Source organism: Ovis aries, chromosome 23, assembly GCF_016772045.2.
Source record: "Ovis aries strain OAR_USU_Benz2616 breed Rambouillet chromosome 23, ARS-UI_Ramb_v3.0, whole genome shotgun sequence".
NCBI lineage: Eukaryota > Metazoa > Chordata > Mammalia > Artiodactyla > Bovidae > Ovis > Ovis aries.
Window position 1 is genome coordinate 50576230 of NC_056076.1, and position 18091 is coordinate 50594320.

Sequence of the window (18091 nt, forward strand, 5' to 3'; positions counted from 1 at the left end):
AACCAGGACTAGTTTTAGCCAAAACTGCAGAGCTAGTAGGGTCTGTATCTCTTAGTGTCCTCTCTGCATCCCTTGACTCACATTAGAGCTTCCCTCCTCACTTTGCGATGCCCCATCTCCTTTCCCATCCTTCCTTATACCCACAGGAGCACCGCTGGGTGCTTCTTCCTTCTCTGGAAACCCTCCACGGATCTTAAAGGGGGCTGGTATCAGTCATTTACATTTTAGTATGAATGTTAACATATCACCAGAGAAACAGGAGGTCTTTATATCTTAAGTTTTACTCTTGACTGTGAAATGGAAGGTTGAATCCCAGGGAAAGGAATTTCCAGGCAACAGCTAGCAGGTGGAGGCAGTATTTTTCAAGCAACCTTTCTGCTGCTACTGCTGCTACTGCTGCTGCTAAGTCGCTTCAGTCGTGTCCGACTCTGTGCGACCCCATGGACGGCAGCCCACCATGGGATTTTCCAGGCAAGAGTACTGGAGTGGGGTGCCAGTGCCTTCTCCAGAAAGCACACCACCTGACTGCTGCCCGGTCTTGGGTCTTCCTGCCCAGAGGCTCAGTACAGGGCCTCCCCTAGTCCTGGGGGCCCCCTCTGCTCTCCGGAGGATACTTTTCATTGTTCTCCACATTGTTCATTTTTCTCCTTTCATTATTCTCTAAATAGGGCGTGTCAGGTCTATGGCTCAGACCACTCACGTTTTGTAGGAAAGAATCTGGACACCCAGGACCCAGCAGGGCCTGGGATTCACTGTTGAGAGCCCAGGAGAGGGAACTCTGAAGAGCACTGTGTGACCTTGGGACTTCCCTGGTGGTGCAGTGGTTAAGAACCTGCCTTGAAATGCAGGGGACGTGGGTTCGATCCCTGGTCAGAGAGCTGAAATCCCACATGCCACGGAACCACCAAGCCCGCACGCCAGAACTAGAGAGTCCACGTGCTGCAGCGAAAGACCCTGCATGCCACAACTAAGACCCAACACAGCCAAATTAATTAATTTAAAAAGTTGTGTGACCCTGAGAAGCCTAGTCATTCTCTCCCAGCTCAGTTTTCTTACCTGGAAGAAGGACATAATGGCTTCTCTTTTCTTGTGTTGTATTAAGGATGGATTGTGATCAGGAAGGCAAAGTGCTCGGCACGAGGCCTGGCAGGCCGGAAGCCCTCAGGAAATCTGAGTGCTTACTTGGTGGAACAAAGCTAGGCACAGGGGAGGAAAGAAAACCAAAAATCCCAAAGGTGGTGAGAACTTGGCACAAGGACACCTATTGCTGTCAACTGCTTTGATCCAGGGCCTCCTATGGGTTGTGCAGCGAGAGAGTGTGCATGAGGGTTGGCTGGTGGCTCCCAAGCCCAGCACAAGATTGGAAATGATGGCTTGTAAGTAAGGAAAGCTCAGGGCGGCAGTCCTTCTGTTATGTAGCCTCTCTCATCTGAGGCACAGGCAAGACAGAAGCTAAAAGGATTGTTAGCTGCTGAGCAGATGGTACATAGCTGGTGTGTGACGCCTATCATACACTTTACCTGAGCCTGTGTGCCTTCACTTTACATGTGGTTTTCACAAAATTCATTGTCTGGTTCTCAAGGCCACCATGGATGAGAGGCAACAAACCAGGGGTGAGACTGAGAGGCCAACAAGACCAGAAAAGACAGGAATTGTCACAACCGTGAAGACAGAATTCAGAATTAGAGTCCAATGTGATCATGTTCCAGTCAGTGCATGTTAAGGAGACAGAAAACTAGAAAGACAGACATTGAAACACTGCCCTTGGATGCAAGTGCAGGATGCTCAGAATTTGTCTGCAGGAGTCTTAAGATGAAAAATTTAAAATGATCCTGCTGCCTGGGGGAGAAAAAGAATGGAAGAAACAAACACTGTGAAATGCTGCCAAAAATATTTGGGGAACATTTCTATCCAATTAAAATCAAAAGAAAGTCACGGGGCTGTGTGCACACAGGGGAGACCTGCTGCTCTCCAGAAATCTCAGCCGGCCAGAAGGGCTTTTTCTGGGGATGTCCAGTCCTGCTGGAGGCAGGTTCCCTGAGGGCTGACCCAGGTGGGCTCAGCCGCTGACCTTAGATGGAGAGATCTCAGCCTGCACTCTCCACGCCCCTCCTCCATCCCCTACGCATGCACACAGGGTCCCCAGGCCACCCAAGGCCATCACGGATCTTTACAGCCCCTCTCATGGGCCACACGAGTTCTTCCTCCCCACCTCAAGGCGACATCTGGCAAACTCCTCAATGATACTCAGCTGACCCAGCACCATCACTTCACGTGGTGTCCTCTCTGCCCAACAAAGCCACTCCTAAATTCTTTCATAGGGGCTCACGCCCGTTGTATCTCAACAACTTAGTACTTGTTGAGGAGAAGGCAGTGGCACCCCACTCCAGTACTCTTGCCTGGAAAATCCCATGGACAGAGGAGCCTGGAAGGCTGCACTCCATGGGGTCGCTAACAGTCAGACACGACTGAGCAACTTCACTTTCACGTTTCACTTTCATGCATTGGAGAAGGAAATGACAGCCCACTCCAGTGTTCTTGCCTGGAGAATCCCAGGGATGGGGGAGCCTGGTGGGCTGCCATCTATGGGGTCGCATAGAGTTGGACACGACTGAAGTGACTTAGCAGCAGTACTTGTTGAATGAAGGACAGTTATCTTTCTGTGTGTGAACAGTGGCCTCACGTCCCCCAGAGTACCGCCGTGTCATGTCATTTATCTGAGGGTAAGACGATTGGGCCCCACGACAGGTCCCTGGGAGCGTTATCTGCAGAGAGAGGGCTTCTGTGACACCATACTGGTGGCCACTAAGTCACCTGGGAAGAGCTGGCCCAGCTCACTTTGTCACCCACAGCCACCTCACCGAGAGGAGGAATGAGCGTGAGAGACACCCAGGTCATTCCGGTGTCACCACCGTGACCACAGGCAGACCCTTGCTGAATGCGGACAGTCTGGGCTGGGTGTTTTAAGAGGGAAATTATATGACTCCTCCTACACCTGGCCGCTCTCAGAAATTGGTCTGAATTGTAAGTGCTTGATAAATAGCAGTGTGGACTATGACTAGAGCCGACGATCCAAGGGGAAAAACAACACAGACTAAAATCTTAGCAAAACAGACAAGGTGGCATCTAGCCAGTGTGGAGAGAGTGACACAGATGGCATCCTTTGTTGAAAACTTTCCTTTCCCCGCCTCCCTTTCTGGCCCCATTTCCTCTCCCTCTCAATTAGAGGTCGTTTTGGAGCTGAAGGGCTTCCCTGGTGACTCAACTGGTAAAGAATCCGCTTGCAATGCGGGAGACCTGGGTTCGATCCCTGGGTTGGGAAATGTATCAGAAGAAAATGTATGGATGAAGAGAGTTGGACTATAAAGAAAGCTGCTGCTGCTGCTAAGTCGCTTCAGTTGTGTCCAACTCTGTGCAACCCCATAGATGGCAGCCCACCAGGCTCCCCCATCCCTAGGATTCTCCAGGCAAGAACACTGGAGTGGGTTGCCATTTCCTTCTCCAATGCATGAAAGTGAAAAGTGAAAGGGAAGTTGCTCAGTTGTGTCTGACTCTTTGCAACCCCATGGACTGCAGCCTACCAGGCTCCTCTGTCCATGGGATTTTCCAGGCAAGAGTACTAGAGTGGAGTGCCATAGCCTTCTCCGATAAAGAAAGCTGAGCACCAAAGAATTGACATTTTTGAACTGTGGTGTTGGAGAAGACTCTTGAGAGTCCCTTGGACAGCAAGGAGATCCAACCAGTCCATTCTAAAGGAAATCAGTCCTGAATATTCATTGGAAGGACTGATGCTGAAACTCCAATACTTTGGCCACCTGATGTGAAGAGCTGACTCATTTGAAAAGACCCTGATGCTGGGAAAGATTGAAGGTGGGAAGAGAAGGGGAGGACAGAGGATGAGATGGTTGGATGGCATCACAAACTCAATGGACATGAGTTTGAGTAAGCTCCAGAAATTATCGATGGACAGGGAGGCCTTGGCATGCTGTAGTCCATGGGGTCACAAAGAGTCAGACACGACTGAGCAACTGAACTGAACTTAGAACTGAAGGGGTCAAAGAGGGTGTTTTGAGGTGGGGGTAGGGTGTGAAGTGAGCCCTATGGGTTGTTAGGATGTAAATAGGAAGGGAGGGAGGAGCCTTTCCAGGGGAGTAGAGAGACTAGGGGAAGGGCAGGAAGAACCCAAGCACGCTGATAGAGTATGAAGACAACGCAAGAGAAAAAGACCCTTTAAAGTCCCTCTCACCATGGAGACTGACAGAGGGAAAGCTGAGGAGCTTCTGCAGTGTTCCTGTTGAGCCCTGACGGCAACCTGGTCAAGTGTGAGCTCTGTCTTGCAGATGAGGAATCTGTAGCTCAGAGAGGTTAAGAAAGTTACTGCGAATCACCAACAAGTACATCACTGGCCCGAGATTTGAACCCAGGCTCACATTCTCAACACAGATACCCAGCATTGGAGAAATCTTTGTCTGGAGGGGCAGTGCCGGCTGCCCTGGATGAGGAGTCAGGTTCTCCTGCTAAGAAAGCCCAAAGATACTTCAGTGCAAGAGTCAGGGCCCCAGCAGGGCAGAAACACCTAGGAGGATTTGTAAAGAATTTTACTTTTGCTATTAAAAACAACAAGCAAAAAAAAGAAAATCGAAGTCATCATTGTGGGAAGAAAATTAGACTCTCGTTGGACAGTGTATTGGGCTTCCTTGGTAGCTCAGATGGTAAAGAGTCTGCCTGCAATGCAGGAGACCTGGGTTCGATCCCCAGGTTGGGAAGATCCCCTGGAGAAGGAAATGGCAACCCACTCCAGCACTCTTGCCTGGAAAATTCCATGGATGGAGGAGCCTGGTAGGCTACAGTCTGTGGGATCGCAGTCAGACACGACTGAGCAACTTCACGGGACACTCTATTAGTTTGCTAGGCCTGCTGCAATGAAGCATCACAAATTTGAACGACAGAAATCTAATGTCTCACAGTCCTGGAGGCTGGAAGTCCAAGATCAAGGAGCTTTGGTTTGGTTTCTCCTAGCGCTGTGAAGGAGAATCTGCCCTCTGCCCCTCCTCTAGTTGCTGGCGATCTCTGGCATTCCTTGGCTTGTGGGAGCATCACCCCAACATCTGCCTTCATCTTCTCCCTGCATGCATGCATGGCCAGATTTCCCCTTTGTAGAAAGACTGGCCATATTGGATTAGTGAAAGTGTTAGTCTCTCAGTCATGTCTGACTCTGTGCAGTCCCATAGACTGTAGCCTGCCAGGCTCTGTTCATGGAATTCTCCATGAAAGAATACTGGAGTGGGTTGCCATTACCTTCTCCAGGGGATCTTCCTGATCCAGGGATCAAACCCAGGTCTCCTGCATTGCAGGGACATTCTTGACTGTCTGAGCCACCAGGGAAGACCTATATTCCTATATTGGATTAAGACCCACCTTAATGATGTCATCTTAATTAGTTACATCTGCAGTGACCCGATTTCCAAATAAGGTCACCTTTTGAGGTGCTGGAGGTCGGGACTTCAAGATGCAAATCTTGGAGGACACAATTTACCCTACAACAGGCTTCCTTACATTTATAGTTTCTGTAGATTTTATTTGAATTACCTACAGGAAAGGAGCACCAGGCTAGATCAGCCATAAGGGCCTCTATAGCTCTCTTCCTGGCCTGGGGGACCCCATGAGCAGAGCAGTGTGGTGAGAACAGACCATGAAGTCCTGGCCTTGTGGTGGGACAAGGCTTGGGTACTTGAGTCAAGAGGATAGCATGAGACAGCGCACCCTGGCATTGAACCCCACAGTCCGACCTCAAAGCCTGCGCGGGGCCATTGTGGGCTTCCCTGGGAGAGCAGCAACAGTCATCCTGCAGAAACTGCAGGTCCAAGAGAGCAGTATGTTGGATTATACGGTGGCTATCCTGCACTCACTGCATGTTGGGCTGTACTATGTGGGCCTGCAGGCCTTGTAGTTGCCCGGCCTCAAGACCAAAGAAGGAGCCCAGAGACAGCAACAGAGACCGCGGATCTTACAAGTCAGAGGCAAAGGGTCCCGGAGCCACACAGCACCGTGTGAGGAGCAGGGCATGGTAGCCGTCGTGACTACTCCGGGGAGAAGGAGGCTACCATTTATAGGGGGAAGTGATGTCAGGTGGGCTGGTCAGTTACCAAGGGTGATTATTAAGCCTTATAATTAAGAGGACCGGACGGTCATGCGCGTGAAGCAGGGACTGGCCGAGCAGGGCGTGCAAGAGAACAGGCATCTCAAGTGGCCTAACCGTACACCCTGGGAAAGACTATGAGGTTCCAAACTGGGGTCTCTTCTGGGTCCAGGAACCCTCCTCCCCATTTGGCCGAGGGCCAGAGCAGCCAGCATCAGCTGCTGTGAGCTGTGTGTTGCCCATAACGCAGCCTGGGAAGTCAGGGGCAGGAACAGCCCCTTTTTCCAGTGTAACTTGTTTACACGGAGTGTAACCGAGAACATGTTTAATTGGGGTGATTATCCACATAGACACAGACAGTGACGGCAGCACTGGCTGGCCGCAATGAGGCTGAGGTCCTGGGAACGTGTAGGCAGTCAGCCTGGCGTGGAGCCCTGGCACATGCTTGGAAGAGAGGCGTGGTGAGGAGGAGAAGAAGTGGGGTGTGGAAGAACCAACGAGAAGCTCAAGAGTTCTGGTTCTGTATACAGAACAGTGGTTCTCAAAGGCTGGCCCCCAGACCAATAGTGTCAGCATCACCTGGGAACTTTTTAGACAGGCGCATCCTCTGGCCCTGCTGCAGACTCACTGACTCTGAAACTCTGAGGGTGGAGCCAGGAGTCTGAGTTTAACAAGCCCTCCAGGTGATTCTGATACCTGCTTCAGTTTGAGAATTGCTGATGTAGAGCATCGCGAAGCTGTTCAAAACAAGACAGGGCTCATTCACAGCTTCAGCACTTAACTAGCTGGGTCACCGTATCTTTATCAAAGCCTTACTTTGTGCTGCTTAGACGCTTTAGTCCTGTCTGACTCTTTGAGACCCTATGGACTGTAGTCCCTGCCAGGCTTCTCTGTCCATGGGATTCCCCAGGCATGTATACTCGAGTGGATTACCATGGCCTCTTCCAGGGGATCTTCCCGACCCAGGGATCAAACCCAGGTCTCCTGTATCTTCTGCATCACAGGTGGATTCTTTACCCCTGAGCCACCAAGGAAGCCCAAGCCATAGTTTACTTATTTATAAAATAGGAATAAAAACACCTCCCCTATGGGCACAGCAAGTGGACCGCAGAGGTGGGAACTTCTCTGCCTTGTTCGCTGCTCTGCCCCAGGACTCAGAGCTGAAACATAACAGCTCAGTAGATAGTTGCTACACTGGTGATGCAACACGACTGTGGTGAGGTATTTGTTGAAGTTCCACATGTAAAGTATTGATGCAACGCTTGGCAGGCATCTAGTAAGTGCTTCATGATCGTGCGGGTTATAGACACAGATGATGGTGATGGTTAGGAGTTCCCCTTCTGCAAAATGAGAGGCTTGGTTGAAATGACCTACATCATCCCTTTTAGAGAGGAGTCAGAAGATCAGGTCCACAGCCTCTGAGGGTTCTAACTGTGCACCAAAATCTCTAAATGCAGAGGAGAAAGGAGGTTGGTAGGCTGCCATTTCGTCCACAGAGGGGAACAGAAGGACAACGTTGGTCACCTCTGGGTCTTGGGCCCAGCAAGTACAGAGCGTAACTCAGCCAGCTAGAGAGTTCTCAAGGGCCCCTGAGCAGCTTGGAGGTTTCCAGATGAGTCTGGGTCCTAACTCCTCGACGGGAGGACCCCTGTTGGCAGACAGCCCACAGGTACAGCGTTCATGGGCCCTGCCCCGTGAGCAGTTTCTCAGAGCTGCTTTGTGGGATGGGCTTGTCCGGACCAATTAACTTAGTTACAGGAGCTCGTCCATATTCCTCTGTCACCCTGAAAAGTGCTAACCACAGCAAGACCACAACGAAGTGCTAAACCACAGCAAGAGCTCCTTAAAGGACGATAATGCTCTTTCCCTCTGGGAATCAAAATGACAGCTGATCATGGTTTCATTCTCCTGAAGGCAGAAACCTAGTCAGGGCCTAGGTTACATTACTGGGCCTTGCCCACAGACACTCCTGTGGGTGGCACATCTCAGATCAACAGGAAATAAAATCAAATTGGGCAACAGGTTGGCAAGTTTCAGTGTCAGCCTTCCACAGAGTGGCCAGTGGCTTCCAGGGTCAGACCATCCCAACAGCCCTAAATAGCAAAGAATAGAACCACAGATTCTAAATTAAGAGTATACTATGAACCCTATGCCCATAAATGTTCATTTATTAAATACATATACTTATTAAATAGTAATATGAAGTGAATAAGTTCTTAGAAAAATATAATTTTATAAAAATTTGACTCAAAAAGAACACCTAGACAATGCAATAACCATTAAAGAAACTAAATCAGGAGTTAAAAAGCTCACAACAAAAACCTCAGGCCTTATAGTTTACAGGCAAACTTTCAAATAACATAAGTTTTATCAAACTCTTACAGTGAACGTAAAAAGAGGAAATACCCTGCTACATTAAAACCTTGCTACCAAAGTCAGAAACAAATTAAGAGAGTAAAAAAAAAAGATCACATGATCATTTCTACAGATACGAGAAACATTCTAAAAGATTCAGTATCTGTGAATGATAAAAATTCATACTAACTAGGAAGAAAATGATTTCCTTCACTGAAAAATTGTTTCTGCCAAAAATCTCAACAATGTTTTATTTAACAATGAAATGTTAAAAAACCTTTTTTAAAAGCTAGGAACATGCTAAGGTTGTCACTTACTGTTCCTCATTGCACTAGTCCTGGCAAGCAAAATAAGGCAAAACTGTTATTATTCACAGATGATTTGACTGTGTAAATAAAGCCTCAATCTACAGCCAAATTAATAGATTTAATAAAAAGACTTTAGTAGTGTTACTGAATATAAAATCAATATATAAAATTCAACTTCATTTCTATACACTGGCTGAAAGCAGAAAGTGAAGTCGCTCAGTCGTGTCCGACTCTTTGCAACGCCATGAACTGTAGCCTACCAAATTCCTCCACCCATGGGATTTTCCAGGCAAGAATACTGGAACGGGTTGCTATTTCCTTCTCCAAGTGACCTTCCCGACCCAGGGATTGAACCCTGGTCTCCTGCATTGTAGGCAGATGCTTTATCGTCTGAGCCACCAGGGAAGTCAGAAAACATAATCTTAAATAATATACCATTATATTATATATAATTATATATACATATGGTATATATATTATATACAGCAATTATATAATTGCTATATTAATTATAGCATTATATATATAGCAATCAAACAATATGTGGTAACTTGGTGATTCAGTTTGTACCCGGAGTTAGAACAAACCTCACAGTTTAAGGGCATTCCCCCCGCAGAACTACCTACACTTCAACCACAAACTCAAGGTTTCCCAGGCCACTTGCAAAAATAACCAACTAGCTACAAATTTGAGGACTCCCATATCCCCTCGCTTGAACAATTCACAAAACTCGGGAAAGCCCTATACTTAAAATAGGACTTTTTAAAGCTAATCCAATAAACTTCAGATATAGACCACAACCAGCCAAAAGACGAGGCCCGTGGGGCAAGGTCTGCTGCTGCTAAGTCGCTTCAGTCATGTCCGACTCTGTGCGACTCCATAGACGGCAGCCCACGAGGCTCCCCGTCCCTGGGATTCTCCAGGCAAGTACACTGGAGTGGGTTGCCATTTCCTTCTCCAATGCATGAAAGTGAAAAGTGAAAGTGAAGTCGCTCAGTCGTGTCCGACTCCTAGGGACCCCATGGACTGCAGCCTACCAGGCTCCTCTGTCCATGGAATTTGTCAGGCAAGAGTACTGGAGTGGGGTGCCATTGCCTTCTCTGGGGCAAGGTCTAGGAGGGTCCCAAATGTGAAGCTTCTTGGTCAGCCTCTCAGCCAATTGATGTGTATCACCAACCAGGGACACTTACTTAACTTTCAGTGTCCAGGGTTTTAACTGTGGATATGTTTACATGGTTTGCAGCTACTTCTACATAGAGTTAAGTGAGTGCCAGCATCTTGGTGTAGGAATAACTTCTAGGAATACCTCTGTGGCTCACTAAATCAACTCATGCACAGCAGGGCCCACCCTATAGCTCATAGTACATAACAACAAGTAGGACATCACAGACAGCTGGGTTGATGAGCGTCATGGATTCGAAGAACAGATGTTTAGTCACCATGTAAGAAAACTGGAAATGCCCCCCCAAATCTTACAGCTCATAAGCAAAAGAATACCTAAGTAAGGTTTTTCCCAAATTTGACAATAATCTTGAAATTTTATATGACATTGCTGATAACTAGATTTGAAGGTAAAAGAAACTTCTAGACTATCAACCCAACCAAAGAATCAACTGTATTAGAGGAAAGACTGAGTTATCTTTTCAATTATCTTTCAAACACTGAATTAGCTTTAAATTCTGCCTGTAAAAAATATTACAAAACTGTCATAGACAAGATCAGAGATTATGAAATCCATTCACATGTTTGCTACCTGCAGTTTGCCAAGCAGCTAATTAGTAAAAATGTTATTTTTATGAAAGTTGTGATGTTTGTGCTATTTGCCAGCTTTTCAGAATTTTTAATTTGCTGCACTTTTCTGATTCAAAAATATTCACTTTCATACCCAATTTTGTGTTCATAATTTCTAAGGACCAACCTCCGAGCATGGATCCACCCTGCCCCCTTTCTGCTCCATTCTTCACTCAGTGACTGCCTCCTCCCCTCTCCCTCCCTTGCCCAGTGTTGACTTGTTGCTGGTTTAATGACTGTCTTTGCAGTTAAGCCAGCAAACCCACTGTCTAGAATTGGGCTGTAAGCTCCTTGAGGATAGTCCCCTAGCTTAGAGCATCACGCCCAGGGCCAGCACCACCAGAAACACTGAAGCAATGCTGTCAAAATACCTGTCTGAAATGGGACTGGTGTTCCCTGGCGCAGGTGACCCGGGCAGCCTCTCAGCATTGGGACACTTCTAAAGAAGGCCCATGCCGGGGACCTACAGCTTTCGTAGGAAGAGAAGGGTTTCCGCAGAGAGGATGTGGCCCCTGATGGATAACATGAGCCAGCTGGTTGCCTGGTCGGCAAGGAGAGAAGACCCTTCTCGAGGTCAGGGTTGGGCAGGGTTACTGAGCCTGCATTCAGACCCTGCCAGAAGCAACAGCGGAAAAGAGCTGGAGTCTGCGACCTCCCCTCCACCCTGCCGCCTGTGCGTGCCCTGGGCAGTGGGCTGGCTCAGTGCCTGCACTCCCCACACCTCTGATGGCTTTTGTAACAGGCAGCCCCCTTGCCTTGGCTCAGCAAGTCCAATGGCCCCGGCCCTCAGAGGCTCAGAGATAAGCGGGGAGGAAGTGCGTTTCCATCCACACACAGCACACTCAGCAGCGGCCATGGCAACCCTAGAAGACAGCAGATGGGCCAGTGTGTTTCCTCTCCCAGGTAAACGCATTAACAAGGACCCTACCTGGGACTTCCCACAGCACATCCTGCGAACGATTAGTCCCTAAGATGCACCTAGAAAAGAGCAGTGGTTACATGGACAAAGAGAAGTGCCAAAGACTGCATCCTTAGCCCCTGAGACGGTAAAAAAAACTTCCTAGCCGCTGCCAACCTGTCCCAGGGTGTTTGTCCACACGCCTTACCTGCCCCTAGTAGCCTCTTTGGGGTGTGGACCCATCTGGGGAAATACTGCCTTTACTACAAGCAGCAACTGTGGGCGAGACTCACCAGGACAGGCAGGTAGTCAAATTCAGCAGTCGTGGGGCATTCCTGGCTCCTTCTACCAACTTCTACCAGCAGCGACTTCCTTCTGACACACAGGCTTCCTTCCCCTGGTCAGGGGCCTTCCTGCATCAGGAGCCCTGAATGACCACCACCTCCTCCCCCTGACTCCTCCCCTTCTCAGGACCCAGGAGAGGATTTCTAACACCTGCAGCCCAAGGCCTGACCCCTCCACTGTCATCTGTGGAATGAAGCCACCTAGATGCTCTCAAGTCTGCCTTCTAAGTTCCACCTGATCCTGGATGGAAACAAGCAAGACCACGAGGGCTCTCTCTTCCTTTTCTTGGCTGGTTGACTCCATCTTTGTTACCTGCAATAAAGGTGGTGGTTTACACCCAGAGCCTTCAGAGAAGGGGAGTTGCCCAACGAAGTGCCTTTCATTCTTCTGAGTATGCCCTCCCCACAAGCTGAACAAGGGGGAATTTTAACCTTCCAAGAGGGGATGAGTGAGCAGAAATGAGGTTGCGGGGGGGAGGCTGGGAGCAGGAGAGGGACTTCGGAGACTGAACTGTCCTCTGGGGGACTTGGTGACCCTGGCACTGTGTCCCCGACCTTCTGCCCCAGCTTCCCACCCCCTCCCATCAGGAACAGTAACAACACCCACCTTGTGAGTATACGTGTGTGCTAAGCTGCTTCGGTCATCTCCGACTCTGTGCGACCCTATGGACAGTAGCTCGCCAGGCTCCTCTGTCCATGGGGATTTTCCAGGCAAGAATACTGGAGTAGGATGCCATTTCCTCCTCTGGGGGATCTTCCCGGCCCAGGGAAGAAACCGCATTTCTCATGTCTCCTGCGCTGGCAGGCAGGGGCGCCTACCAACTAGCGCCACCTGGGAAGCCCCCCCATTATGAAACTGATTATCAAATGAAAGGACGCAGCACTCAGGTGGGACCTAGGACGTGGTCAGCTCCTGGCAAACATGATTATTGTCTGCATCACTCAGTAGTGCTTTGGGGGGTGAATATTCTCTTTCTTTTTTGAGAGTGAATTAGAAGGGATTGCACTAAAGCCCTGAATCTGACCTCTAGGTTGGCCCCCAAGGGCCCAGCTCCCAGCATCAAGGTCACATCAAACAGAAATCCACAGCCACACCTCACATCTGAGGGAGCCCCTAGATTTCAGGGGGCTGGACTTGAACGTGGCAGCTACCTTTGTCCCGCAATTCAAACATGGCCCACAAACTTCAAAATAATCTCCCCTTGACTGGTGATCACTGTCTGAAATTCCACCACAGGCGTATCAGTCATTCCTTTGGCTTAGATTTTTATCCAATTCAGTCATCGGGTTGAAAGTGAGCATCTACCCTAGAAAAAACAGCCTTCAGGGCCTCCCCTTCCATGGAGCTGTGATCTGGAGATAAAGAGGTCCAGGATCACAAAGGCTTACCAGCTAAGCCAAGCAGAGGGGAGGGACCTGCAAGAATTTCCCCAGAGAGAAAATGAAAAAAATAAATACCTTCCAGGGTTGTCAGGAGGTCAGCTGAGTTAATGCTGCCAAACTCCCTTGTGCCCAACGGGGACTCAGCAAACATTCGTTCCCTTCTCCTCCTAACCTGTTGTCAGTGGTTTACGCCTGGGGTTAACGAGGGCCTGAGAAGAGGGCTTGCTGGGTGGGAGGGTGAAGGTGAGAGTGTTTCTGTTTGGGGACAGGACGGGGAGACAGAAAGGGAGGCCTTGGGGCGACTCCTTTGATTCACTCTGATCCCTGTTCACTTGTCCCTCGATCACAGAGGCCTTCCTAGACCACCCACCCGTCCCTCACTGTATCTCCTCAGTCTGCTTTTTTATTTCTTACACTCCCTCAGCTGTCTTTCCTACCAAATGCATGTCTACAAGGACTTTGTTTTGCTCCCTGCCAGGATGGAATCTCAGCATTGCCAGTTCAGACCTAATTTGGCCTTGGTCAAACTATTTCCTTCTCTGTGCTGTCTTCATAGGGTCATGTTGATGATTAAATGCACTGATAATAAAGCAGCACTTGGCACAGTGCCGAGCACATCCTAAGTTCCCAATAAATGGCAGGTGTTGTTATTATTGGTTGTTTTCCAGTAAAATTTTCCTTCCTGTGGGTCAGCCGTCTGGAGAAGACTGCTGTGGCCACTCAGGAATTCATCTCGAGTAGAGCTAGAAATAGAAGCCTGCGCTAATTGGGGAACCGTGAAAATACTGCTTACCTTTCCAAAGCCAATGAGCCAGGGATCCCTAGGATGCTGGTTCTCAAATATGGCTGCACACTGGGGTCACCTGGAGAGTTTTAAAAATGACTGATGCCTGGGTGCTCCGCCAGAGACTCTAATGTCATCAGCATGGTTGGTGGCCTAAGCATCGGGATTTGTCTTAAGTTGCCCAAGTGCTTCTAATGTGTATCAGGTTTGAGAGCCACTGCTCCAGACTGCTGCCAGATCTCCCCCTTGAAAGTCAGCGAGAGACAAGTGTCTAATTATGGCCTGCTGGTTAATGCATCTTCCTAAAAGGGGCCATTCGCTCACAGTCCAGCCCATTAAGAATTAATCACTTTGGCCCTGCAGGGTCCCCTCACTTAGAGATTGCTGGTGACTGTGGTACAGATTTCTAGGACTCTAGTGCCCCGCAGAGGAAATCCTGGAGGCCAGCAGCACAAGCAAATGGGGAAACTGAGGCTGGAGCAGCTGCACCAAGCCTTCGTCCACCCAGTCCAGCCCTGGTCCTGGCAAGGATGGCAGTATTAGAACTGGCGATCCAAACAAACGAAACATTTTGCCATGTCTTGCACTGTAACAGAACTCAGAGCTGATGATTAGGATCCCAGAGGGATAACATGCAAAGCTTTTATCTGTGACGCGAGCTCTAGTTGAGTGAGAAGACAACCACATTTTGAGAAAGTGGTTTTTAAAAAGAAGCTCAGCTCCATTGCTCCCACCTTCCTGCTGTTTCAAGCAGGGAGAAGTACATTATGCTGAGTGAAAGAAGCCAGTCGCAGACAGACAGATACTGTATGATCCCGCTTATATGAATAGTCACATTCAATAGTGCCAGAAAGAGTGCTGGTCAACGGGGGCTTTGGGGGCTGGAGTATGGAGAGCTGTTATTTAATATGCCTGACTTGGTTTTGCACATGGTGGTGCTGCTGGGACAACAATATGAATGTACTCAATACTCTGAATTTTGTGCTTAAAAACAGTTAAAATGGTGAATTTTATGTGTATTTTACCACGCAAAAATAAGTCATTTTTTAAAGCAATTCTGATTTTTTTTTTTTTTTTTTTTTTAGTGTAAAAGGAAGGACCACATGGGGGCTGCAGGCCTATAGGAACTTACCTGGGCTTTTGGTTATTTCCATGGAAACCGAGGGAGAGATGAATTTCACTGGAGAGGATCCAAAGCAGGGAGTGGGGAGGGGGCAGCCCTGAGAAAAGAGGCCATCAGATCAGCACTTAAGGGGCATCCACTTTAGAGGTTAATGATGGCTTGGACGGTAAAGAATCTGCCCGCAATGCAGGAGACACAGGTTCAATCCCTGGGTTGGAAAGATCCCCTGCAGAAAGTAATGACTTACCCACTCCAATATTCTTGCCTGAAGAATCCCATGGACAGAGGAGCCTGGCGGGCTACAGTCCATGGGGTCACAAAGAGTCGGACACGACTGAGCGACTAACGCTTTCACTTGAGAAGTTAATGAAAACTCAGGGCAGCTGATTTAACCACACTGTTCACCGTGTGTATTTCAGCTGCATAAACAGAATGTGCATGCATGCTCAGCTGCTCAGTGGTGTCCGACTCTTTGCAACCCCATGGGCTGTAGCCCACCAGGCTTCTCTGTCCATGGAATTTTCCAGGCAAGAACGCTAGAGTGGGCTGCCACTTCCTTCTCCAGGGGATCTTCCAAATCCAGAGGTGGAACCCACGTCTCCTGCATTAGCAGGCAGATTCTCCACCGCTGGACCACCAGGAAAGCTGTAAACAGAACGTACCCGGTTACTTGCCAATGATTGTGTTGTACACTGGGCTTGTAAGACTGTGCGTTCCTTCCCTCAGCTTGAGAGAGTCCCTGCTGCATATCTTAATGGAAATGAGTTTTAACAGAGTGAGTTTGGAGTCAGCAAGAAGAAAGGCGATTCCGCTGTGGTGTTCTTTCTGCTTTAAAAGGCCTCTAACATGCCTGATATGGATATTGGCACAAATAAGAATTATACCTTTGGAGGAAGGAGGCTGTGGAGAGGGAGGCCGTGTATTTCTGCTTAAACTGGGCCTCTGAGAAGGTGGTGTTTTTCTAAATGATCTTTTGATGAGTGCTGGTAACACAAAGAATTAACCCCTATTACAGGTCAGTCTGCTGCTCAGTTAGAGAAATCTGCCTGGCCTGTGAGCAAGGCACTAATCCCTTGGGCAGGGCAGGATATTAAAGATCATCCAGGGTTTTGCTGGTCCAAATGCGGTCCTCCAACCTGCAGCATCGGTACTACTTTGTTGGCCTGATGAAATGAAATCTGCACGTTCAGCCCAGGTCCCCAAGAATTCAAATGTGAGCCAGAGTCCGAGGATCTGCGGCCCACAGGTTGCTGCTGGCTCATCTCTCATGAGCTTGTCCATCCCTGTCTGCCTAGGAGCCCAGCCCCACCCTGGGACAACCTGGTGGATTCGAGGGCTCTCTTTCTTCGAAAGGCAGTTCAGCCATCTATTGGGATCACAGGGACTACATCGTCCCAAACTGGCGTTGCATCCCAGCTGTGCTGCTTGCAGCCTGGATGACCATGGATAGGTTGCTTACCCTCTCTGTGCCTCCAATTCCTCCCTATCAAATGACTGTCATAAGAGTCCCTAACTCATGGAGTTGTCACAGGGATTAAAAGAGTTAATCCCTAGGAAGCATGAGAGAAGTTTGACTATCTCAGTAAGCGTGAGCTATTATACTGCCTGGATTTTCTGCCTCATGCCATGGCTCACGTCTGTCCCTAGAGCCTCAGAGAACAAGCTTAACTCCCCATCCGTATGACAGCCCTGTGTATGTCCAGAGGCAGCTCTCATGCCCTCTGCAATGTTCCCCAGGCTCTAAGCGCCCCGTCTTTCCCATTCCTTGGGTGATTTGCCTTTAATTTCTGCAGCACATCCGCCAGGAGCTCTTCTGAGAACTTGCACCTCCACAAAATCACAGCATCCGTGCCACAGCCCTGTTGACCCCCTCAAGCTCAAAAGTTCTTACTTCTCTGTAGCCTGACAACTCTTTCCCTTGACCCAGTTTCTTCTAGACCAGACGGGATCCATGTGTGCATTCCTCCCCTCTTCCAGGGAAGCGTGGTGCCCAGGGGCCTTCCTGAACCTGTTAACCCCCGGCTACGCAGAGAGCACCTGAGTTGCAAGCCTCTCCAGGCTTCCTGCAGCCACTGCCAGGGCTCCACGAACGGCCCTCCCTCTAGTGAGTCTGCAGGAACCCTACCACAGGCACCGGCCTCCCCAGGACCTTCCACAGAAATCCCTGTCCTACCCACCTCCCCTCCCATCCCAACCCCACCCCCAGGTCTGCCCTGACCCAGAAGTGCCTGCACCCCTCTGTTCCCATCCCTCCTTCCCCAGGGCTCCTTTTGCTCCAGAGCCTGGCAGAAGCCACCAAAAGAAAGTGAGTGAGTCGCTTAGTCATGTCCAACTCTTTGCCACCCCATGGATGGTAGCCCGCCAGACTCCTCTCTCCACGAGATTTCCTAGGCAGAAATGCTGGAGTGGGTAGCCATTCCCTTCTCCAGGGCATCTTCCTGTCCCAGGAATCGAACCCACATCTCCTGCATTGCAGGCAGATTCTTTACCTCTGTCCTACGGCTCCTAAAACACATCAGGGGCAGCCTTGCCTCTGCAAACATCTTTTACGTTCAGGGCAGGTGCTTCAGAAGGAAGCCCCCCTGCATCCACTTCAGCCCCAGAATCTGCGGATAGACAGGTGTTAATTATAGGGAATTTCATAACAGCCTGCTCACCGACACATCAGAGTAAACGCCCCTCAGTAGCTCCCCCAATGAGCACTCTACTTTAGCCTTCCTCTGACACTCCTACCTTCTGGCTGGAGAATAACATTGGGCCATTCTTTATTTATAATCCACCCGCCCAGATGTGCGCACCTGCATTTGGGCTTGTCTCTCATTTTGAGACTCAGACTTAAACTCCTCACGAACTACTCTCCATACAACCACAGGGATGGTCCAGGTGCATTAGGCTAAGCAAAGGAATTTCAACTCAAAAGGCCACACACTGTGACTCCATTTATATGCATTCTGTACAAGGCAAAA

General features: G+C 49.1%; 1 protein-coding gene across 1 annotated transcript in view; it reads left to right on the plus strand.

Moving 5' to 3' along the window:
• MAPK4 (mitogen-activated protein kinase 4) overlaps positions 1 to 18091 on the plus strand; it is a 173299-nt gene that overhangs the window by 140276 nt on the left and 14932 nt on the right. The gene's annotated exons all lie outside the window — the stretch shown is intronic.